Source organism: Lissotriton vulgaris, chromosome 2_1 (assembly GCF_964263255.1).
Source record: "Lissotriton vulgaris chromosome 2_1, aLisVul1.2, whole genome shotgun sequence".
In the NCBI taxonomy this organism is placed as follows: domain Eukaryota; kingdom Metazoa; phylum Chordata; class Amphibia; order Caudata; family Salamandridae; genus Lissotriton; species Lissotriton vulgaris.
This window is the reverse complement of record NC_141687.1, coordinates 1,250,407,721-1,250,434,408: the sequence shown is the minus strand read 5'-3', so window position 1 is coordinate 1,250,434,408 and position 26,688 is coordinate 1,250,407,721. Positions and strand designations below refer to the sequence as shown.

Sequence of the window (26,688 nt, the reverse complement as noted above, 5' to 3'; positions counted from 1 at the left end):
CAATGAAGCTACAGAAACCATCTGGCTTATTGTGTCTAATCAATTAGCTATTGCATGTTTTTTTAAAGAGTCAAGGTATCCACCTGGCGAATTGACAAAAAATAAGTGCAATCTAATAAAGGACAAATTACATCTTATTTAACTTGGAGGTTACATATACAAATATCTACCTACACATTTATTGGAGGCATCAAGCGTTTGATCAGCCATCCAGGGTTTATGCCCACCCTTTTTATTTATTTATTTACTTTTATTTATAGATATTTTCAAACAATATCATAAACAGTACAAACAACATGCCAGTTGCTTATCAGTAACATCCACTATTGGACATCCATGTACTTCCATCATAACAGAGGGTAATAGATATACATCCTCTTGTCCCCATATACTGTAAACAGATGATACCTCGTCTACACAGAATAAGGCCTGAAACATCAGTACAATTTTATAACACCATACACATACACCACCATAGCTTGAGGTGCGTCTCTCCCCAACCCCGCCATCAAGTATGCTACATTTGTCTGAATTACCCCACATGTAATAATCCCCATCTCATTAGCCACTGTTTTCTGCGGATTCTATAGCGTCTGTCGGCATAGTCACTGCTGTCTCCTGTTCCTCTCCTCCCTCCCCTTTCTGCTCCCGAGCCCATGACACAAATGGTTCCCAGATATCTTTAGGTCTGGATGCTGATGGCATTAATTCCCAAAACGTGGTTAGTTGTGTATGCCCGAATGTGACGTCTCGTAGCCATTCTTTGATGTTAGGAGCACCTCTCCTCCCCCAATGTAGTGCTACACATCTTTTAGCGAATATGACCAGCATCACATGCAGCTTCCTCTTCCCGATTGATGTTTATTTCACATAGCCTAGTACTCCCTGGAGGGGTTCTGGGACCTCTTGTGTGCCTATGATTTCGTGTATCGTGGAGAATATACTGACCCAAAATGCCGTCCCCTGTGGATAGCTCCATGCCATGTGTAAGAACGAGGGAGAGACAGCGCCACATCACCACCACCCTTTGTCTTCTTTTAGACCAATACGGTGTAGGATAACGGGTTCTGTAAAACCGATGTAGATATTTAAAATGTATTAAGCGAAGTTTGTAGTTGGGTGATAGAGCCGTGAGTTGGCTACAGCAATAGGCCCATTGTTCATCCGTGATAGGAACTGGCATCTCCTCATTCCATGCCCGAATAACCTTTGGATGCTTCAAGTGGGCTGAATGCTGCATAATATTGTAGATGCGTGTATGATTTGCAGAGTGGCCCGCCATGCTCTTTGGAGTTTTATGGACCTGCTAAGGCTTCATCAATTCGAAGGTGTGCTTTGGTCTACACCGACGGGGTCTTAAAGCGGCATGCCTTTCTTTGTGGCTGTCAACCTGCCGCACTTCAGCGGTGTTCACTGGGAGTGTGTCTATTGTCACCAGTGTAGCTTTGACGAGGCTGCTAAGCAACACCGACTGTGGATTGTTTATGTCCACTGCCTGAAAATAGGCGGAGATCAGTGTGAAGAGGCCCCCGAAAAGCATATTTTGGAAATGATACAGAGCTTTTGTTCAATGAAAACCCCAAATGTTGTTGCTAATAATATTTAAAAATGGGTGGTAAGTAACCCACAAGTGCAGATGAGCATTACATAATGAAAAGGGATGGACTATATGTGTACTTTATGCTGCGATGTGTTGTGAGAGATCAAATGCAGCATGTATGGATGTATGAGACAGGCATTTGTATTACAGAAACGAATAGGCGGTGTTACATGAGACGGGAATGCGTGTTCTGAAACAGGAGGGTGCAATGTCTGATGCAATGTGTGAGTCGTACACCCCCAACCATTTTCTCCCCCTCTTTCTCCCCTTAAATTGTATTCTCCCTAATTTCTTCATACTGTGCCTCCTGTCTCGAGAACCAGGTCCACGGAGCTCGCTGGTCAATTTGATCCCTTTGCTTGACACCCGCCAACTCCACCCTTTGTGCACTTGTGAGTTTACAATGCCTGCGTCTTTAGCAAGGTATGTGGATTAAGTGCAGGTGTTTGGGTTCATGTACAGTATGAGGGGGTAGACTGTGTGTTGGGATTTGACCTAGAGTAGGAGTGAGGTGGAGCGTGCATCCATGTAAGTCTATACCTTTCATGTCTAGTCTGTTTGTGTGTTCAGGGGGTTGTTTGTGTCATATTCTTCAAGTCATTATAAACAAGATTTCCAGTGCTAGTTCCTTTTATGTATGTGCTGCAGGGTGTGGAATTGCCATTTTTGTTTGCTGTTTTACTTAATATTGTGTTTGTATCTGTCTGTAACAGTAGCGACTAGGGGTCTGATTTAGAGTCTGGTTGATGGTTTACTCAAGGGATATCCTGTAAACAGTATTACAAGTGCCATTCGATATAATGCACTTGAAATACGGTGTACAGGAAATCCGTCACATTTGTGATGGAGTAATTCATCCAGCAAAGTCTAAATAAGGCCTTGTGTGCAGGTGGCATGAGTTATGTAGCAACCAAAGAGAGTCCGTCCGTTTGATTGGATTATCTTTTCACTAGTTGTGTTCAATAGACCAATACATGGGCCAGACGAAAAGCCTTGGGGTAGGGCTTGAAACATGTAGACCTATGAAATACATGCACATAACCGCATGTTTTTCATCTTTTCCCAATTTTTAACCATACCAGCTAGAGGCAAGAATAAGTAATTTTCCCTATATTACCAGTCGCTAGATAAGACCCTCTCAATACTTCATAGTATATGATCAAGGTGCTCCCACGTATTCGTCTGTAGTAGCACACCGTTATAATCTGTTAGTTGGTACCTTCCACCACCCCCCCCCCCCTCCCCTTCCTTCTCCTTGGTTCAGCCTTACCTTGTCCTGAAGATTCCACAGCTGACTCCAGCTGACTGGACTGTGGTGGTGTTACGGAATAAAGTCTTCTGGAAAAAATAAAGTCTTCTGGAAAAAAGACCCAAACACCAGCACCAGGGACGCCTTCAAAAACGCCACCCGCATACACCACCAACTAATCCGGTCTGCCAAGAAAGCCGCTTTCAAAGACCGACTAGACAACAACGCCCACAACAGCAAGGAAGTATTCAACATCGTCAAAGAATTTACCAACCCATCAACCAACTCCAACGACATCACCCCCTCCCAAGCCCTCTGCGACTCCCTAGCTTCCTTCTTCCACAACAAAATCGCAGACATCCACAACAGCTTCGACAACCGACCCGGAGACCAACCCACCCAACCTTCTGCAGGACCTTCACCCCCCTTGAACATCCTTAAAGACTGGAACCCAATCTCCACTGAGGACACCATCCGCCTGATGAACTCCATCCACTCAGGATCCCCAACTGACCCATGCCCTCACCACATCTTCAACAAAGCAGACTCCATCATAGCACCACACCTCCGAGATGTCATCAACTGCTCCCTCAACTCCGCCACCTTCCCGGAAAGCTGGAAACACGCAGAACTCAGCGCCCTTCTGAAAAAACCCACAGCTGACCCCACCGAACTCAAAAACTACCGCCCCATCTCGCTTCTTCCATTCCCGGCCAAAGTCATCGAGAAAGCTGTCAACAACCAGCTCACCGCCTTCCTTGAAACCAACAAATCCCTCGACTCCTCACAGTCCGGATTCCGAGCCAAACACAGCACTGAGACCGCACTTATCGCAGCAACAGACGACATTCGAACTCTACTAGACAATGGAGACACAGTCGCCCTCATCCTCCTCGACCTCTCCGCCGCCTTCGACACAGTCTGTCATAGCACCCTTCTACAGCGCCTCAGAAACGTCGGTATCCAAGGAAAAGCACTGGAATGGATCACCTCGTTCCTCACCGGAAGAACCCAGAGAGTCCGCCTCCCACCTTTCAAGTCAGAGGCCTCTGAAGTCATCTGCGGCATGCCACAAGGATCTTCACTCAGCCCCACCCTCTTCAACGTATACATGAGCCCCCTCGCGACCATCGCACGCCAACATAACCTCAACATCATCTCCTACGCTGACGACACTCAACTGATCCTCTCACTCACCAAAGACCCTAACACCACCAAAACCAACTTACACGAAGGAATGAAAGAAGTAGCCGAGTGGATGAAGCACAGGCGTCTGAAACTGAACTCAGACAAAACAGAAGTCCTCATCTTAGGCACCTCCCCCTCCGCCTGGGATGACTCTTGGTGGCCAGAGGCCCTTGGAAAAGCACCCATCCCGACAGACCACGCACGGAACCTGGGCGTCATCCTGGACTCCTCACTCTCGATGAACAGACAAGTCAACGCCGTTTCATCATCTTGCTTCAACATTCTTCGCATGCTCAAAAAAACATTTCGCTGGATCCCCACCGAAACTCGTAAAACGGTCACCCACGCACTGGTCACGAGCCGCCTTGACTACGGAAACACCCTATACGCCGGTACCACTGCAAAACTCCAGAAAAAACTCCAACGCTTCCAGAACGCTTCAGCCAGGCTCATACTAGACATCCCGCGTAAAGAACACATCTCTGGTCACCTGAAAAACCTCCACTGGCTCCCCGTAAATAAGAGGATTACTTTCCGCCTCCTAACCCACGCACACAAAGCACTTTACGAACTTGGACCAGAATGCCTCAACACACGACTGTCCTTCTACACCCCCTCCCGTCAGCTACGATCCTCCAACCAAGCACTTGCCACTGTACCTCGCATCAACAAAACCACCATGGGAGGTAGATCCTTCTCCTACCTGGCAGCTAAAACTTGGAACTCTCTTCCCACTCACCTTCGCCTTACTCAGAACCACCTAGCATTCAGAAAGCAACTTAAAACTTGGATATTCGACAAGTAATTCCCCACCCTTCCTCAAGCGCCTTGAGACCCTATGGGTATGTAGCGCGCTATATAAATCTCTTGACTTGACTTGACTCCAACACTTATGGCACTGCTGTCTTCTATTATATCACTGGCGACGACTTACAGTGTGGGGACGGTTCACCACCACCCCCAACTTCTTGTCCAGTGCTGCCTGCTTCATATCTTTGTGGAACTTGTTCTTACTTTGCTGTTTATCCAACTTCCCTCTCTCCAGACTTCACTGATGTCTTCTTTTTATTCCTCAGTTTTCCACTTGACAATCACTTGTAAGCCAATGACGGGGGTTTACCATATGCCGTTCGGCTGAGTATTCCTTCTCACAGAACAGTGGGTTGCCCTGTAAGTAGACCTGAAGTAGTGTGTACGGCCCTCATTTCAGCTGCTGGGCCAATAGCATCTTTTCGTGTAGAAGCTGTCCCGTTATCTGCCACCATTTAGCTATCCCTACAACAGTAGGCTCTTTATAGATCCCCAATATATCACCGATATTTCCCCAAGACCCGGTGGACCTTCTGTTGGATTCATTGGTGGTACACATGCCTTGACACTCACAATTCCGTCCATAGTGTTGCACTTAAAATAAAAAGGAGGCACAGATGGAAGTTGTATTAAGTTTATTACAGAAGTCAAATGAAACCCCGACTCCTGCCACAGCTCTTTTCTTTACATAGTTGCGGAACCAGCTTTCCACCCACGCTTTCCAAGATCCCAGACTTGTGTAACTACTCGCTGAAGTGCTGTAGCATTTTGTCATGTCATCCAGACAGACAAGCCACAGACTGACAAACTGGCTCACGTTTGGCCTCCGCTGAAGCGTGTCCAGTTGCTCGCATCATGCCACCCTGGATACGGCTCACTGATCTTTTATGCAAATGAATGTTGAACTGGGATTTAATGAATTGGGAAAGGACTAAGATGGGCCGCAAGGATGACCTGTCCTTTATAATACTGGGGCTTTTCGTTAAATGCATCCATGTATTTGTTTAGCTGTCACGGTACTTCATGCAGTGTGACATCCCCTCCTCTGTATCTGCATTTCCCAACGGCCCCAGCTCACCCTCCAGAGACACATCTTGGCAACACGCATGCGTGGGCCCGCTGTGCACTGTTTGCTGAGAGAGTACTGTGTGTCTATTTTTTGTGCCTTTCTGCCCTCTGTTAGACTCGTTTTTTTGTGCCTTTCTGCCCTCTGTTAGACTCGTTTTTTTGTGCCTTTCTGCCCTGTTAGACTCGTTTTCACCTTGTTTTTCTGCCCTTATGCCCTCTGTTAGACTCGTTTTTTGTGCCTTTGGGCCCTCTGTTAGACTCGTTTTTTGTGCCTTTCTGCCCTCTGCATCACCACATCATCACTCAGCGCTACCCCAGCATCACTCAGCACCACCACATTATCACTCAGCACCACCACAGCACCACACCAGCATCACTCAGCACCACCACAGCACCACTCAGCACCACCACATTATCACTCAGCACCACCACAGTACCACTCAGCACCACCACAGCACCACTCAGCACCACCACAGCACCACTCAGCACCACACCAGCATCACTCAGCACCAACACAGCACCACTCAGCACCACCACATTATCACTCAGCACCACCACAGCACAACTCAGCACCACCACAGCACCACCACAGCACCACTCAGCACCACCACAGCACCACTCAGCACCATCACAGCATCACTCAGCACCACCACAGCATCACTCAGCACACCACAGCACCACTCAGCACCACCACAGCATCACTCAGCACCACAACTGCACCACTCAGCACTACCACAGCATCACTCAGCGCCACCCCAGCATCACTCAGCACCACACCAGCATCACTCAGCACCACCACAGCACCACTCAGCACCACCACATTATCACTCAGCACCACTACAGCACCACTCAGCACCACCACAGCATCACCACAGCACCACCACAGCACCACTCAGCACCACCACAGCATCACTCAGCACCACCACAGCATCACTCAGCACCACCACAGCATCACTCAGCACCACCACAGCATCACTCAGCACCACCACAGCGTCACTCAGCACCACCACAGCGTCACTCAGCACCACAAATCAGCACCACTCAGCACAACCACAGCACCACCACATTATCACTCAACACCACCACAGCACCACTCAGCACCACCACAGCATCACTCAGCACCACCACAGCATCACTCAGCACCACCACAGCACCACTCAGCACCACCACAGCACCACTCAGCACCACCACAGTGCCACTCAGCACCACCACATTATCACTCAGCACCACCACATTATCACTCAACACCACCACAGCACCACTCAGCACCACCACAGCATCACTCAGCACCACCACATTATCACTCAGCACCACCACAGCTCCACTCAGCACCACCACATCACTCAGCACCACCACAGCACCACTCAGCACCACCACATTATCACTCAGCATCACCACATTATCACTCAACACCACCACAGCACCACTCAGCACCACCACAGCATCACTCAGCACCACCACAGCACCACTCAGCACCACCACATTATCACTCAGCACCACCACATTATCACCCAGCACCACAACAGCACCACCACAGCATCATTCAGCACCACCACAGCACCACTCAGCACCACCACAGCACCACTCAGCACCACCACAGCATCACTCAGCACCACCACATTATCACTCAGCACCACTACAGCACCACTCAGCACCACCACAGCATCACTCAGCACCACCACAGCACCACTCAGCACCACCCAGCACCACCACAGCACCACTCAGCAGCACCACAGCATCACTCAGCACCACCACAGCACCACTCAGCACCACCACAGCATCACACAGCACCACCCAGCACCACCAAAGCATCACTCAGCACCACCACAGCACCACTCAGCACCACCACAGCACCACTCAGCAGCACCACCACAGCATCACTCAGCACCACCACAGCACCACTCAGCACCACCACAGCACCACTCAGCACCACCACAACATCACTCAGCACCACCACAGCACCACCATAGCACCACCACAGCACCACTCAGCACCACCACAGCACCACTCAGCACCACCACAGCATCACTCACGGCCTCAACAGCATCACTCACGGCCTCCACAGCATCACTCACGGCCTCCACAGCATCACTCACGGCCTCCACAGCATCACTCAGGGCCACCACAGCATCACTCAGGGGCACCACAACATCACTATGTGCTACCACAGCATCACTGAACGCCACAGCATCACTCGTCGCCACCACAACATCACTACGCGCCATCACATCATCAATCTGTGCAACAATTCAACAACAACTGGGTCAAATATGTTCTCTCAATGTTTTAAGCTTTATTACAAATGTCACAAAAAGATGTTAATATTTCACTTCTGTTCTTGGATTTTCATCACAATAAAATGCACTAAACATAATCTTCACAAAAGTTATTTACAAAAGTTTAAGCTATTGCCATTATAAATTACAATCACTTTTAAGTATTAATTATTTAAAAAAATTAAAAGCCATCGTTATTTGTAATATCAATACATCTAAGTCAAGTAAATAAAAACTTGTAAACTTGGGGATTTATAGAGCGCAATTGTTGCCCGAGGGCATCCAAGCGCTCATGTTGCAAAACATGTTGCATTACAAATGCTTAGGTGTCACATTTGCGAAAGTTATACCTATTGGCATTGTAAATGACAAAGCTATTAATTTAGCTATTTTCAAAACCAACACATAAATAAAAATATTGTCATTTACAAGATCAATAGCTCAAACTTTAATGGGATACCTATTGCATTGCAAATGCTTGTTTTACTTCTGCACCTCTGAATAAGTGTGTCTGCGGTCCTGCTGTCAACAGGTGTCGTATGCTTCTGCTACTGGATCTTCGAGTTGTTTAGTCCTCTTACCCTCTTACCAGTGAGGAAGGTATTGTTACTGCGTATTATGACAAGTGTTGCCCCTTGTCTGGTTGGGAACTAGCGCGATGTTCAGTAGCTCACTTCCTGCTCATCTCACTTGTGCCTGGTGTAGCCCATCTGGATAGTCTCCCTGCAACAAGCAGTATCCTGTGGGCGCTTTGGATCACGGAGTGCTGGTGTGTATTCCTGGACCGGTTTCAATAAAAAGGCTGCCCCTTAGTGTCTTATTCAGGACAATAGTCATCTGTTGGGCAGAGTGTAATCCTCTGCCTTCAAAATCAAGGTGGCTTGTGTAAGGCAGAGTTCTTGGCTTCTGCGCTGATCACCCAGCCCGCGGAATCATTGTTTGTGTCATTGGAGTCTACTCCCCAGCTGCAAAAACGGTGGCCGTTCATTTGACCCCAGTCTTCCCAGACTTTCCGCTCAGCAACAGAGGCTTGCCCTGCTCCTTACCAGTCCGGACTTTTTCTTAGCTACTGGAGCGATGGACTGTCCTGTGAGCCTCTCAGTGCCTGCAGTTTGCCCGTAATCCTATTTTGAGCGGAGTCTTCACTGGTGGCTGGGGCGAGCGCCTGCTTCAACGTTCTCCTCGGAGCACCTTTTCTTGAACGTTGCCCGCCGCTACTCAGCAATCTTGACCCTCACCGAGCACTCCAGGACGCAGTGGTCATTCGATCAACACCTCTCCATTGACGACGCCCACCATTTCTCCTCAGCTTTCAAGTCCTTCATACATTGCTATACCGGGACCAGGCTCCGCCTTATCGAGATGCCTGCTTTCGCTTCAAGTTTGCCGCCTTCTACTCCTCCCTTCAAGCAGGGCGTCCTGGTGGTTGCCGTCCCCTCCTGTGTGGTTTGGGGAAGGGGTGTGTATTCCCTACTGTCTGCTCCAGGAATTACCGGCTGTGTAGCGATATTTATCTACTGGTTCCTGTTGTGCTTGCCTCAATGCCGACAGGCACAGCTTTGGTTCTTATGTAATCATCTACCTGTTTACTCTAGTACTCGCTGATGGGCACAGCCAATTCACTTCAATGTTAGCCATTGCCTGTCAGCTCTCTGTCGCTGATAGGCACAGCCTATTGGTTCTTGCAGAATTGTGCATAATGTCTATATTGTTGATGATCTTTTACCTATGCTAACGTGCTTATGTCGCTGGCAGGCACAGTCAATTCTCTTCAAATTAACCACTGCACGTCAGCTCTCTGTCACTGATAGGCACATCTTATTGGTTCTTGCAGAATTGCGCATAGTGTCTATTTGTTGATGGGCACAGCCAATGTTTTTGGTCTGAGTTTGTTTTTTAGCAGATGGGCACAGCTTTAGGGGGCAGCTTCCAGTTTAAATAAAGATCTATGTTGTGACTGTACCTCTCCTTTCTATAGGTTGCTATGGCTTCTGCGAACATGTCACTGCCACCCCTTTTTCTAAACGAGGTAGGGGAACCTCTATTACCCTGAAAACAGTGGTTTGGTTTGTTGGAATCCTATCTTATCGCCATAGGGGAGAACAATTCTCACCGTTAAGGAAGTTACACACACTGCTTCACAACTTGGGAATTGAAGGTCGTAAAACATATGATAACATCTCAGTGTGCAGTCCTGATGATGAGGACAGCGATGAAGAGGAAAATGTCTATCTAGCTGCAGTAAATAGATTAGAAAAAAACTTTGAGAAGAAAATTAACGTAGTTCTGGAAAGGCATACATTTTTCTCTAGAGTTCAAGGAGAAAACGAAAAAGTGAAACCATTCATTGCTGCTTTGAAAGGTTTAGCAAACAGGTGTGAATTTGAGTCTCTCCAAGATTCACTTATCAGAGATCAATTGGTCAGGTGTACCAATAACCTGAAAATCCAAGAGAGACTATAAATCAGACCCTCCAGGATTTCGCGATTTGCAATAAAATCACAAAATCAGCAGTTTTGTAAAAATGCAGCGATTTTTACTAAAGTGCCCGTGAAATTCAAGGGATGAAGGCAGACCCCTTCTGTTGGCCCTGTGGCTCTCACCCTAAACCCTCGTTTTGAGACTGTGTCCCACGCCGACCCCGGGGGAGGGCCGAATAAAGCACTACTTGCGTTTGACAAGGAGCGCAGGAGCTGAAGGCAGTAGTGCCCGAGACCCTGAGGGTTAGAGGCAGCTGGGGATGCAGAGTGACCGAATGAAGGTAGGGGGCAGCTCGGAGACAAGCAAATGTACCTTCACAGCCCTCCTGGTTTCTGGGCAGTCTTCTGTCAGAGGAGGCGTTGAGATCCCAGCCTTGAGTAAGGTGTCGACTCCTGAACCCCAGCCCTTAGCAGGCCACCTGTCGGAGCAACCGGGGTGCGTGGGCCAGGAAATGTGCTAGCCGGGCGCGCTGTCCCATGGCGAGGCTTAGGGGAGAGCTGCTTTGTACCGGGGCTGCACATCCCGGCAAAGCGGCACAGGCCGAGTTCAAACCCAAAATAAGAACATTTTCAGGACACATGCTCTCAGTCCACACCATCGCCTGTCCCAGTCTATTAGAGAGACTTCAGCTTCCAAAGTAGAGACTTTATGAGAACTAAATGCACTGAGAGAAGGGTTTGCCTGTTACGACTGCCCAACACAAGGGCTCCACTTCGACCGCTGCACATCAGCCCTCCTTTCTCTTCCTATCTCTTCCTACACAGCCGACCACCGCCTCCTACTCTTCAAAGTTCACCAGGACTCTCACTACAGCACAACACAGCACACAAAATTCCCTACGCTTCATTTTATTGTATTGAAACATTTTTATAACGCTCACTACTCCTATCTGGGGCCATGAAGCGCTTACCTACAAGGATAGTATCATTAAGTGGGATGAAAAAACAGGGGGGGGGTCTCCAATGTAATTAAGGGCATGGCTTAAAAACACAAGCTAAAAATCTGTGCCGAGCACAGTGTGGCGCCCGACTTGTATTTTGCTGTTTCTGTCATTTCATCCAGATATATGATACAACAAGTAACATCATACCTACAACAAGTCAGGACTATTGGCTTTGTCAATGGCTGTTAGTGACATAAACTAAATAAGCAGCAACTATGGCTTGTATAGAATATTAAAAAAGCTTCCTCTTAGAGCCGTGGTGACATCACCACAATGTTGCTGCTCCTGAGTTTCAACAAGAGAAGGGAAATACAGAGAGAAAATGACTCTCTTTAAAGGATTTCCCTTCCCCTACAATGCTTACCTGGCATGACCTCATGCCATAACTTCCACTAAGGAGAAGTGAGCAGTGTGAGCGGCGCACATCAATGTGCCTGCTGTCACTGCAGTCCGGAAAAAAACGGACGCCTGTGCCAGGGCACAAAACAGAGCCCAATAGAGACCCGTTTCGAGGCCCCCTTTAAAAAACTGCTGGTGCTCAGCACTGGTGAGACCCGGCCCACTTAAAGCCATGGATAGCAAACAGCATCCCATCGCTCCTCCTCTAAAACAGCACTTCAGGCATCATCACCCTCTTCCAGCAGATCACATCAGGACTCCTCTTCCTAAACCAGAGATCAGACCTCCCCTCCCGGCTACACAGCCCAGCAGACCCGTTCTCTTAGACTTCTACGCCATGCTCTAGGCCTCTAATTCCTACCAAGCACCTTGCTCAGCGCCACAGAGTAGTATCCATTTCCAACTACATGGCGTGTTTTTTAAGCTTTGACACTCTGACCTCTATCTTGAAACTTTCTTATGTCTTAGTAGTCAATTTTATTCACCAATTTTATTTGAGCACTGCACTTTATTAACATCACTACATTGAGGAACATTGTACATAGAGGTTCTATGTTACCCTGGCACTAAAATGGCCAGGTAGAGGTTTGAATATTTACCAACCCCCAAATGATGAATTTCCGCCAAATGGGTGGTCTGATGGGTTCTATTCAAAACCTTGGTTAGTCAACAGTTTCTGGCACCATCTGCATGTACATTCAAATGTTGCATGTTCGCTCGTTCAGAAACACACACCATTTTCTAGACTTGGTCTACTCTTCTGTTGTTATGTATTCTAGTTTAGGGGAGTGAGTAGACAGGTCGGTAAACTATCCCCTCGACCCTCCACACTGTTTGTTATTTAAATTGTAAATAAACCAAAGATACATAGCTTCATGTTGTAAAAGAACTAAATAAAATAAGATAACTGTGTTTGCTGTAGGAAAAATCGCAAAAAAAAGTGCCGCAAAAATGCAGCTAAATTTCCAGATTTGTGCCGCTAAATTTCCAGATTCTTGCCACTAAATTTGCTAGTTCATGCCGCAATATCCTGGAGGGTCTGATTAGTGGCCAATTCTGACCATAAAGAAGCTATTGACATTGCAATAGGAATTGAACATCGTGGCGATGAAGGAGAGTGGGGACAAGTTAGCTCATGTAAATGTCATCAACAAACAGGACATATGGAAAAACAGTAAAAATAAAATCAGCAGCACATCCTTTGCAACAGTCCAACTCAAGTGCTACAGGTGCAGCAACCCAGCCCATTTGGCAAACAAATTAGCTTGCCTGGTAAGAGCAGTTTTCACAAGTGTGGTAAAAGAGGCCACATAGCAAGAGTCTGTAGAGAACAATGCAATAAACTGGTCTTGCCATTGAACATGACGAACCCGCTGAGACCAAATAGGTGTTCCAACTTCAAGGTAGCCCTAAAGCCACATATTTTCCCTCATTCAACATCACTCTGGATAGGAAACATGTATCAGTATCTGCAGACTCTTGTTCCCACTTCAGTGGAATTGAAATGATTCTCTGAACTGTTTCCTCCATGGCAAGGCATGCTGCAATCTCCTGACATACAACCCGGGGGCAACAATGGATATCCCATACCCCTGCTGGGAATGACTACAATGGAAATCGGATTCAAAGGCAGGAGAACTGTTGGCAAGATTTATGTCACTCAGAAAGGTTCCAATTTACTTGGGTGGAGGCATCAAAAGGAATTAGGTATTAAGCTAGACCCCAATACCCCCTAAGTTCTTCAGGTAGACCCATCAGTGGGAGGGTTGGAGATCTGCAACGAGTTCCCCAAGGTATTCACTGAAGAGTTGGGTCTGCTGAAAAACTATCAACATTCTATCAAACTCAAATCTAAGGCCAAGCTGGTTGCACATAAAGTTAGGCCAATTCCTCACCATATGCAAACCCCATAAGACTCGAATTGGACCCCCTATTGGCTTTAGGGGTAATTGAACCCATCGTCAGTTCCCAATGATTGGCTCCGATAGTTCTTGCAACCAAAGCCTCTGGTAAGGACATCAGGGTATGTGTGGATCTCAGGGACCTACATGAAAACATCTGGGTGGACAGACACCCACTGCCACATATCCATGGGGTCCTCACATTGATCAAAGAAGCTAGTTGCTACAGTGTTCTGGATCTGTCAGCAGCCTATCACCAGATAGAGCTCCACCCGGATTCCGGCCACCTTACTTCTTTTATAACCCTGTTGGGGGCATTCCAGTTCCTGCGCATGCCGTTTGGATTGGCCTCGGCTGCGGCTGCTTTCCAACGCATCATGCAGCATATGTGCTAAGAGATCTCCCTGGAACACTATGCTTCCAGGATGACATCCTGATCTTTGGAAAAGACGTGGGGGAGCATAACGTTAAGCTCAGGAGTGTTTTGTCCATTCTGGAAAAGGCGGGACACACTCTAAAAAAAGAAAAGTGTTGAATAGGAGTGGTTTCGGTGGAGTACCTGGGACACATTATCTCACATGATGGTATCAGACCCAAGTTAGATCTAATGGAAGCTATCCAAAACACTGAAGCGCCGTCTTGTGTTGAGGAACTTAAGTCTTTTCTTGGCCTATTGAAGTATTACTCCAAATTTGTATGCAACTATGCCAGCATTGTAGAACCATTACGGAATTTGCTCAATCAAAGGTTCCATATTATGGAGCAGTGAATGCAATGACACCTTCAGAGCAGTGAAAGAGGGCATATTGGCTGCACCATCTCTGGGCATATTCGACCCCACTAAGCCCACTATTTTATGTACTGATGCCAGCAACAAAGGGTTGGGAGCAAGCCTCACTCAATGCGTGGAGGGCAAGGAACGAGTGGTGGCATTTGCCTCTCGTGCACTCGAAGGTGCAGAAAAAAAGTCCTCAGGGGTAGAAAAGGAGGAAGTTGCCTGATTTGGGGCCATCAGGCATTTCAGGATCTTCTTGTGTACCATTTACAGTAAAAACAGATCATAAACCCCTTATGTTTGTTTTCAACACGAAAGGGACAGACAGGACTACACCAAGGAATGCTAGATGGGTTTTGGGTTTGGAAGGGTATAACTTCAAAGTTGTATATGTGCCTGGTACACAAAATATTGTGGCAGATTATTAATCCTACTCACCTATTGAAGTAGAAGAGGATGCTGGCAATGAGGAGTGTGGGGAAATTGTCTTACAGTTAACAAGTCTTAACAAAGAAGAATGGGAAGTCTGTGGGGAGGCAGATGAGGAAATGAAGTCCCTTAAAGTGTACATAAAGGAGGGCTGGCCGTCAAACAAAAGCGAGGATTCTGTGTCATTGTGCAAATATTCGGAGGTGAGGCTTGAGCTCAACATACAAGAAGGGATGGTTTGTAGAGGTGAAAAGATCATTCCCCCTGAGAAGTTAAGGGAACAAATTGTAGATTTAGTTCATGTAGGCCACCTCGGGCGCAGCCTCACCAAGAACAAGGTACGCCTGGATTATTGGTAGCCAGACATGGACTCCATGACAGAGAGCATTGTTAAGGAATGTTATGGGAAGAGCGACAAAATCTACCAGACAAGAAAACCCTCGCTTTCCCCTGTAGAGGTCCATAATAGACCTTGATCCAAATTGGTAATGGACATTATTGGTCCACTTAACCTCAAAACGCAAGTGTGTGCAACAAATAGACACAGAAGCTATCATACATTTTTTGAAAGGGGCAGGTATCCTTGATGAATATGGGTCATTACTTAGCATACCAATACTTCACATGCTTTTATTACAACGTTTTTACTTCGCAAATACTATTACTACACAAGTTTTTACTTCGTATGCTTTTAGTTTGCAACTGCTTTGAAATCTAATTAAAATGCTTTTTTTCGCACTTAAATATATCGCATACATATACAACATATTATTTGTTCCTTTTTTTATAATTTAATTGAAATAGTAACCTATCCCCTGTGACGGGATGCCAGGGAAATAGGGGTTATGGGTGGGGGAGTGTTAATATTAGCATTATCTCGAACTTGCATAATCTTTTTTTCAACATACTACAATAATCTCTTCTTTTCTTGTGTTTTATTCTTTTTTTTAATTTTGTAATTCTACTGTCAAACTTCCGAATCGGTCCGTCTTTTTGCTACATTTCCTCCTTTTCTTTTTTTCTTTTACTATTTTTTTACTTTGCTACACCTTACTAATACAACTATCCTCTCTCCTTTTTTCTTCTATTATGTATTACCTTGAAAAACAAATAAATTATTATTTTTAAATCTCTTATGTGTACCGCACTCTTCTATTCTTCCCTTCCATTCTGCGCCGAACCTCCTAATGACGTTCTTGCGTCTACGTTTTACTATGTTACTAAAAACAGAAAAAGGAAACTTTTCATTTCTATCCATTTACTTGCTGCTCGCCGGTGACTTTTGGATGTGCCCTTTTGTGAATTTTATTTTAATTACACCCCATAACCACAACTCAGTCACCTTCCATCGGACCTCAGATTCAGTCAGATCTTCGACTATAACCTCAACTCATTCACCGACCTACGGACCACAGAGACAGATAGTTCATCTTCTAAGGTAATTTTGTTTTTCTTCATTTTAAAGTAATTGCGAAGTAATGGTACCTGCGAAGTAACAGTATTTTCGTAGTAGTAGCATGCGTACTAAAAGCATGCGTAGTAATTGAACATGGGAAGTAAAAGATACTAACAAAAGGTAATTCGAAGTAGAGGCTGCGTAGTAATGGTAGTTTGCCATCCCTGACGTGTTGGTCATGGACAACGGGATACAATTCACGTCTGAGAACATGAATGGATTTTTTAATGACCTTGGCCTTGTTCGCCATAAAACGGCCTTGTATTACCCTCGAGCTAATGGGCTGGTGGAGCGGATGAACCGGATGTTTAAGGAGTGTTTACAAAGGGCAGAGTCCCTTGGCACATCTGCTTTAGCCACTTTACAAGACACCATTTGGGTGTATCGCTCTACTCCCAATACCATCACAGGAATATCTCCATTTAGGTCCTTAAATGGCAGAACACCTAGTATGAGGTTATCCCTTCCTAACTTGAAGAAGGAAAGGAGTTGTGTAGTGGACCGAAACGAGATTTCCGAGAAAGTGGGTGAACACCAGGCTAAGTATAAGGGCAGATATGACCACACAAAGCATGTCAAATTTTGTTTGATTCAGGAAGGAGATTTGGCTCGGGTTAACCTTCCTAAGCCTCGCAGGAGGGAGGCCTCCAGATTTTCTGAGCCTTTCAGAGTTACTAAGGTGGGCAAGAATGTGGTGCAAATTGAGAATGGATCAACCTGGAGTATGGACAAGATTGTTCCACTCAAAGGGAGGGAAGGGCTCGGCGCTAAACCGGATCAAGTTGAAGCTAAGAACTATGACAGTTCCGATCAAGCCGGAACTAATGGTAATATGGTACCTCAAGTTCCTAGAATTTCCTGGAGAAATAAGACTACTCCGGTGTGGGCGAAAGACTATAGTTTAACCTGAGTGTATATTTTTATAAGATTTCTTGCTCATGCAGAGTATGTTCCGTTGGTATCCATGCTATGTAATTTCATGCCCTGTTTCCTGCATTATTTTCTGTACTTCTTTCTCTCTCTTTCTCTCTCTCTTTCTTCCCACCTTTCCCTTCTTTTGTTCACCTTGCATAAGAGATGTGATATAATCTGTTAGTTGGTACTTTCCGTCCCCCTCCCCCTTCCTTCCCCTTGGTTCAGCCTTACCTTATCCTGAATATTCCACAGCTGACTGGACTGTGGTGGTGTAACGGAATAAAGTCTTCACCAACACTTACCGAAGTGTTGTCTCCCATTATATCACACACCCTGTAGTGCTGCGGTACGGGAAAAACCTTATGATGAAGCATGCCACCAAGGGGAAACCCTGGTGGGTGAGGGTTATTTTAAGAAAATGTTCTGTTTTCTATTGAAAACAATGAGTGGAAAGATGGTCCAATCAAACGGATGGACTGTCTTTGGTTGCTACAGTTCGCCTAGGAGGCTGAGTCCTCTGTTTTTCTGACCTCTACCTCCTCCTTCTTTTGACAGGCATGAGTTATGTGCCATATCTGTTTACAGACTGTGTGCTTGTGTGTGCTTTAGGAGGGTAGGTTTGTTTAGTTACTAAGTTGCTTATACATGCAAGACATCCACGTTTCACGACCGTGAGTGTGCAGCATGTTTTTTGTGATGTAGATAAACGTGTGCGGGTATCTATTTTCAATCTGTAGACACTCTTGCTGGAGTATGCTTGCAGACCTCCTATGCTGAATGTTAATGTCTGGAGTGTGAAGGAAGAATTTGTCCTCTTTATTTATGGCTGGAGGGTGGTTTCAGGCTTGGTAGAGAGTATATACATGCTTGTAAAAACTGTGTATTGTGTGCACGTAAGTGGCTGTAAAGTTTGTAGGCTGAGGAGTGTGCACCTATAGTTTGATGAAGGTGGTAATACTGACTGCAAATCTTCTATTTCCTACTGTCATTTCTGCAACATTTTTCAACTATGAGTGTTGATGAATAAAGTATTAGGTATGTTTGTAGATCAAAATGTTGAAGACAAAATAACATATACAGTAGAAAGGCCTATGAAAGAGAATGTGGACAGCTGAACTAAGGAGTGACTGGTTAAACTGGAGACCTAGCATCGAAAAGTTTGGAACCATATATATGTTTATGAATGTATTCACAGAAACCCATAATAAATGTTATTTTATTCTGTTTAAAACTTCACACAGTATTATGTGTGCTGATACATCTGCGGGCCATATTTATGCTAAGGAATCATGAAGTCTTGTGGTGTACATGGCACATTTTCAGTAACTGTAACCTTGGTTTGAATCCTGGCAATGGAAACAGGGTTTCTTTTGGGAAGAACAAAGTTAGTATTTGTGGATATGAATTCTACCTTCTGTCAGAACCCCTTTGAGAGAGCCACGGGGCATGCAGGGGCTACTGGGCCTAAACTGATGTCCTAGGGCCCAACTTACTATGAATCCTGACCTGCTGGGCCAAGTACCCCTTCTGCCCTTAACTCTCAGTGGTAGCTGTGGATGAGCAGTCAAAGCCTTCCTCGTGGGAAGCGTAGATACAATTAAATGAACAAGACCAGTGCTTTAAATGGAAAAAAATAAGTGCAGGTACTCATCAAACTGAGTTAGGGGTGTGGCTAGTGGGCGGGGATAGGGTGGGATATGATACAATGGCACTTTTTCCACCTGATGTGTATTTATTTTGTACTTGCATTATCCTTGTTAGTAATCTCAAATTCCCCATATGTGCAGATTCCCTCTGCACATGTAATATAACACATGCTTAGTAATTAATAGCCATTTTGCTGTTATGACACACTAAAATAAGTATGCAGTCCATTGCACTTAAAGTGAACTTGACATATTCTGTGTGGTCTTTGGCCAGAAATGTTTTCACACTGCTCAACACTGATTTTTAAACCTTTCTTGTCTGATCATGAGCCGATGCTGTGATTTAGGCCAGCACTGAATGATGTTGGGCCACCAATGTACTATCCAGTGCAAGTGATGTGGGGTCCTGGTTCACCCGTGCCTCTTTAATTTCAGATCTTTGCTTGTACCTTGTTTCCCACAGAGAACACAGACCACTAAAAGATCAGGATGAGCTCACGAAGAATAGCACTTAATTCATAATGTCATGCATGCAAAAACTTGTGAAACAGAGGGGAGACTTAGCTAAAAAATATATTTTAAATTTCTCATAATTTTCCTTCATTGTCAAGAAAGATAACAGAAAATAAAATTGAAATGTATATCTCTAATAACTCTTAGGTATTCCCAATATGTTGACATGTATACATTTGGGGTCTGTAATGTAAGTGGCAGAGTAGAGGCAGAGTTGAGGCAGTGATGGGTGGGACCTGTGCTAGTTCATGGTTTTTAAGCGCTATGGAAACAAATCAATGACAAACATTTTTAGTGTCTGGAAGGGGGATGTCAAACATCTCAACTATCTCTCTTTATGAGTCATGAATCCACCAACCCAGGCGTGGTACAGCCAATCAGGAAGGCAGATGTATAATCGTGTCTCCCTCATACCTGGTCTTCTTACATCGTCTTTATTTGTTGTCAGAAGGTGAGTAGATAAATATTCTAGGGTAGATTCTTTGTAAGACTATGCACATCTCATTATGTTAGCTCAGTTATCCCTCAAGATGACATTACATTCTTTGAACAGTATTACTATTCATGCATTAGTGCCACCACACTTTAGAATACGTAGCATCTGCCACCTTCTGCTTGAAGCCACCGAACATCTAGGAACTTCTAGGTCCCTCATTCAACCTATCCTACGTAAAACATGGAAGTATGTTTGAAGCCTCAAATAATCAAGACTGACTGGCTTGTGGTATCTTCTGGCACAGAAGGAATCTCAGCTCACAACCCACATTTCCTTTTCAGATTTGTTACTTAACAGGGGTTTGTAGCCTACAGTGTCAGGACAGCCTAAAATAACTCACTATGGATTCTACAAGTCTCTCTGCTTGCTGGACATGTCTTGGAATTATACCCAATTCATCCATTCCCCATCTTAAAGAGTGGTCCAATGATAATATAGAGCAGAGGATCCTTGTCTTACAACCTACTGAACCCTTTTAATGCATTGTATACAGCCATGCCAGATGCTATTGATTGCCGTCCCGTCTCCACCATACCACACACAGGTGCGCACACACACACACGCCCCTAGTCCTCTCTCATCTTAGCTAGGGTGGGAGGAATTTACGTAATTGCGTTACGCAAATCTCTGCGAAACGGTAAAAAATTTCTGCGAACACACAGAAATTCCACGAACACGTGGACTTGCTTGTCCGCAATGCTTTTTTCCTGTTCGCAATCGCTGTTTGCTTGCTCGGGGGGAAATATCTCGCCTACAAGCATTTTGAGAACGCGAAGAAGCAAAAAATTTCGCGCAGTAGCGGAACGTAGATTTTTAGGCATTTTCGCGTTCTCCGCGGAATGCGAGATTACCCAAATTCCGCAAATTCCGCAAGCGGAACGGAATTTACCTCCCAGGCCTAATCTTAACAAGGGACAATAGAAAACAATAAATGCAGCAAAAGAACATCACAGATCTGTCCTTCTTCAGATCCTGCAGGAAAATGAAGCCCAGCTAACCCCCTTTTCATTTTAAGGTTTGCTCAGAGACTGCTTTAGCTGTCTCATCCGCCTTATAAATTTAATATCCACAAATAAAAAATACACATGTAGATGGGGGTTTTTACTCAACCGTCCTTATCTCTGGGTCTGTTGAGCTATCATCCACATTCTGCTTTCACTCACCGCAACAAAAAGCATGGGGTAAAAGCGGCAGCCCATGAAGGCAACTAACCACCTTGCACTGTGACTGACAACATTTTTCCTAATCACATGGGCAAATTTGCCTTAAAAAGTGCACTTCACTGTCAGGCTGGTGTGCCAGTATTTTACTTTGGCAGTTTTTATCCATTTTTTAGTCATTGTGTTTGTTTAAAATATGTCTCCAGGTTACAGTAATTAAGGGCCAACGTAGCTTTAACTTGCACCAATAAGAATCATACTTCCATATGATGTGTATTGAAAGTAAAAAGGGGTTCTAAACCAGTTGAGGAGAGGATGTTTCCGAATAACTAGAGAAATTGACCTTGAAGCTGGAGAACCGGGTTCGAGTCTCGACAGGGATGCTCAATATCCTGTGATTTTGGCAAATCAATTAATATCCCTGTGCCTCGCAAAGAAATGAATGTGTCCATCTGTAAAGCAATTGGTACTCATGTAAAGCGCTCTAATACTCACAAGTCTAGTTTTTGCTGTATACAACTCCCCCCGCCCACCCAAAAACTATTCTTAGTCACATGCCTGATAGGGCACACTGATACTGTTAAATTATGTGCCACAGAAAATTCGTTTTTATTTAAAATATTTTTTGAATGCTTAAGCTCACCACATATTGGGGGCATTGTTTTTTTTCTGGCATATTAGTGCAATAATCTTTTTGGGAATTAACAATTGCACCAGCTTTACCAAGGCCACACCTAATAGCCTTGCCAATACTTGTTTAACTAGTGCAGCTTCTTGATGCCACACTGTTATTGTCAGGAAAGTGGAAGTATGCGATTCATTTTCACATAAATTATTGATCTGCCACATTTGCCACATCCTCTACTGCATAATCTTCAGCTTTTAACAAAAAAAATGTTTTTACCTCAAACAGTTCAAAAGTTAGTAAAATCGTACCAACATGGGCACCTGCGCAGTGGAAGGCACTTGCACCAGATTTACCAAGGCCACACCGAATAGCTTTGCCAATACTTGTTTAACTAGTGCAGCTTCTGGGTGCCACACTGTTATTGTCAGGAAAGTGGAAGTATGCGATTCATTTTCACATAAATTATTGATCTGCCACATTTGCCACATTCTCTGCAGCATAATCTTCAGCTTTTAACAAAAAAAATTGTTTCTACCTCAAACAGTTCAAAAGTTAGTAAAATCATACCAACATGGGCACCTGCGTAGTGGAAGGCCCTTTCCAAAGGTTGACTTCTCACCTTACTGTTGCTTATTGCAATGTTTAAACTGAAGTGCAATCGAGCCGAGACAGTGTTAACAAGTATTCAAAGTAAGAAATAATTAAGTAATACAATCAGGAACTATTCTGCATTACGCAGCATAAGTTGACTTTACTTGCTACATAATTTAATCAACCCTGACACATAATTAGAGTGGCTCTGATTGTTATCATTTATTTGCATTGGGCTTAGTACTCAAATTTGCGTGTGCAGACACACTCACACAGGCACGAGCATACATGCACATACCAAGCAGTCCGCAGACTGTCTTTAAAACACCTTCCTAGACTATCCAGGTTAAATATCTTCCTCGTTCCCTTACACCTAAAGGCACACACAAGCCGTTAAACACTCACAAGCAGTCAAACACTCACACAAAAGGCTCACAAGATAAAGGACACTTTTAACTTCTTACCTCCTGTGGCTTCCTTAATTGCCACTCTCAGTAGGTCGCCTGGATTCCAGGGTGTGTACAAATGCACACCAGAGTGTAACTGTGATTGACATTGGTATGGACACTGCTCTGTCAAGCTCAGTGTGAACAAGAAATTCTCGACACCTTCACATAAAAGACATATGAAACTGAGCTGCTGTTGAACGGTTCCAGTTCCGCAGGGGCTTAGCAAAGGGCTACACGGGCAGTTTGGCTGTCAGAGTACCATAGAGGCAGGCGCCACCCTGCCTCTGCAGAATTAGAAATGAACAACATGTCATACAATAGTACCGGTACTCTCCTTGGTGGGGGGAGAAGTGCCGGTACTTGAAGGGATCAAAATACGAAGTTCCGGTACTCAGTACCGGTGAGTACCGGCCCATTTAAAGCACTGAACAAGACTCATAAATCAAAGTGCACACAGTTTTTAACAATAAATCAATATCCGGTCCAATACTTGCTTTTATAAGAAAAAGACGTATTTTATTTCTAACTCTACACATTCAAAGGAATAACAACATTCATAAGCAAGAATACAACGCTTCAAGGTCGGGCTCCAATATTTGTCAGGCAAAACCCTGTCCATTCCTCCTTCTTATAACATGATTAGTTTATTTCCATTCACTGGTGGCCGCATCCAGGCAACGCCTACTAGTAGACCAAACTCAAGAGCTCCCCGTTAATTCTTAGCAGTTAGTACAAAGTGTCTCTGGTGCCACAGCACCTTCAGCTATGGATTCCCCAGGGACCCACAACTCCAGTTGAAGTCTTACCCGCTCCTGCAGCATGGAAGAGTTTGCCGTTGCAGCGGGTGCCCTGAACGTGGGCATTCGATAGTTTTGATCTTGCTCGGAGAAGTTGGGCAGCTTGCAGTACACGCAGCATCACCCGGCAGGAGCAGCCTCACTCTCCTGAGTAGCCCAGCCTGCTATCCCCAGAGATCAGAGCAGCTTTCAGCTTGCGAAGACACGGTAAGTCACTTTCTCTCAGGGGGGGGGGGCGGGGGGAGGGGGGAATTCAATTCTTCGGCTCCCCGCTGGAGCCCAACGAGGGTGCAACATCATCCTCGGTGTTCACCTGTTCCTTGGGAGTAAGTCAGAGCAGGTAACGCTGTAGGGCTAGACCCACTAGTCACAGCCTCAATCCATTCCCAGGCGGTGGACCGATGTCTTGGTCACGGAATCCTCTCCTGGCTCAAGGGATTGCTGCGGTACCTCTGGACACAATGTAGACTTCTCTGGTGCAATGGCCCACACCACAGAGTGCCCTCCTGCCATAGGGGGGTCACATCTAAGTGTTCAAAAGTCATGGCATGCTGGTCACACAAATATTTAAATGGTGGCTCCCTCTGGCAAACGGGTAACTGGCAACAAAGCAGTTCGGACTCGGCACCCTCCACCCACGCTCGATGCTCAGTTCAGTCTAACGCGGCCCTCTCCAGGTTTATGGGGCTCGCCAAAAACAATCCTGCCCATAGACTATGACCCAATGGTGCACAGCCGAATCCCAACACCTCGTCCAGTAAGTTCTCACAGCAGGACTCCACACTGGAACTCACTCCCTCCAACGCACTCCTCTTCCTCACAGGGCACACTAGCCTTGGCAAGCAGGCAGGTGCTGGTGCTCCAGGACAGAGTCGTGTTTTCCCTGAGTGATGTCCCCTCATTCAGCAGATAGACTAGCAGGCCTTGGCCCCTTAGTCCTGGTCACATGCAGAAGTCTTGCAAGCCTTCCCTCTTCACACAGCCCATCTGGCTGCTTGGTGGATGACAAAGTTTGGGGTCTTAACTTTTCCTTCTTATAGTCCATTTCCATTAAATGTAATTTAGGGTCGGAGTTCTTTGAAGTTTCGTGTTGGGGTTCTGCTTCTTTTGATGTGTCCAGTTCCCTTCCTTGTGATCTATCACTGAATCAAAGATCAACCTTGTGAAGTGTAAAAGGAGAGTACTTTCCTTCCTTCTTCCAGTGTCTGTCCCACCCAGCTCGCAGGAATGCAGCAATACCCAAATCAATCTGGGGGAATTCCTCTCTTCCTTATCTCCTTATGTCTTAACCAGGCAGGCCTGGGTACCTGAAAATGGAAAACGGTGTTCTACGTGTAATGTACCATTGCAGGCACACTTGCACTCAGTGTACAGTCATACCACACTTATTGTGTCAAGTACTGTTACCTCCATGCACTGTGCCATTACAGGCACACATACATTCAGCACAATCATTGAGTCTGCACGCACTGCTCAGTACAGTAGCTTTCCTGTATTGTACCAGGGTGTGATATTTGCAAACACACACACTCACCATGTGAGCACTGCACAGCCCTTCACCCTTTATGTATTGTACTTCAAGTAAGTACACATACACCCAGCACATGTTTTCATTGTACAGGCACTGCACAGCACTACATCATTCATGTAATGTATTATTCCCACTTCCATCACCACCCCCTTTTGTTCCACTATCTATTATTCACAGGCATACATACACTCAGAACGTACATTAATCCCACATGTACTACACACTACTGCTCTACCCCTGTACTGTACCCTTCCAATGCAAACATACATCCAGCACAGAGTCATTACTTGAGTGCTGCTCAGCACTCAACATCTACCTGAAGTAGGCCAAGGGCAAGTTAGACACACAGCGGCAACATTTTTAAAAAGGTGAGCAACCCTTGGGCCTCACTCCAGTGACACTGGGTAAAAGGGATTGATCACTACACTGTAAGCTTCCACCACTGCTCTTGTGCTGCTTAGCCTCCGGTGAAGGCCGTAGCCTTCCACAAATATAAGGGTAGCGCTTACCTGGGTCACAAAGACAGCAGTCCGTGAGACAGGCCTATGTCATGGTGCATTAAGGATCCAGTACTGTAGGGCACTCACAGCAAGGGTACACATCTTCAACCATGCACAGGACTTTTCTGTCCCAAAACCTTTCCTCCAAGAAAGCCCTGTGCTTTTTTTTTACGCCACCATCCCAGATGAATTATGGGAAATGTAGTGTAGTACGAGTGGGACATGTGATCATGAGACTAGTTACACCTGGGACTCTGCACTGTAGGGGCAACACTTCTGAGAAAGGCAATTGGCTGAAACACGTCAGGTGCCTGACACATGCTGTTCCCTTCACCAATAGAAATAAAGCCTTCTTTCCAGACACCGGGTTGTGGCGCTTCGTTTGTTGTGGACATTGTTGACGGGAAGTGCTGTCTCCCGTTGTAGTCACGACCGCCCTGCACGGTTAGGGGTCCCCAACGACAGCCTTTATTTGTGAACATATACATACAGATATATATACATATATCATATTTAAATCCATATATCTATATATCTACCTATATATATCTATATATCTATATATATATATATATATATATATATATATATATATATTACCTACTGGCGGTCGCCAGTAGGTAGTTATAGTTAGGATTTTTTTCAATGTTAAATCTCAAAATTCTATTTGGAATAACTTTGGCACCGGTTGACGAATCTGCCTGAAAATTTCCTGAAAATGGCCTCGCGGCGCGCCGGTCCTTCCCTGAAAGTTTGGGGGGGATTCGTCAAGCGGGGGCCAAGATAAAAGGGGGGTCCCAAAACGCGTTTTCCCCATGTTAATTTCCATAGGGCGGTCGATTTCACTTTTAGCCCGAACGGCTGAATGGATTTCCACCAAACTTGGC

General features: G+C 45.4%; 1 protein-coding gene across 1 annotated transcript in view; it reads right to left on the bottom strand.

The window, feature by feature from the left end:
- LOC147732447 (uncharacterized) overlaps positions 1-26,688 on the bottom strand; it is an 899,668-nt gene that overhangs the window by 582,547 nt on the left and 290,433 nt on the right. The window lies entirely within an intron of this gene.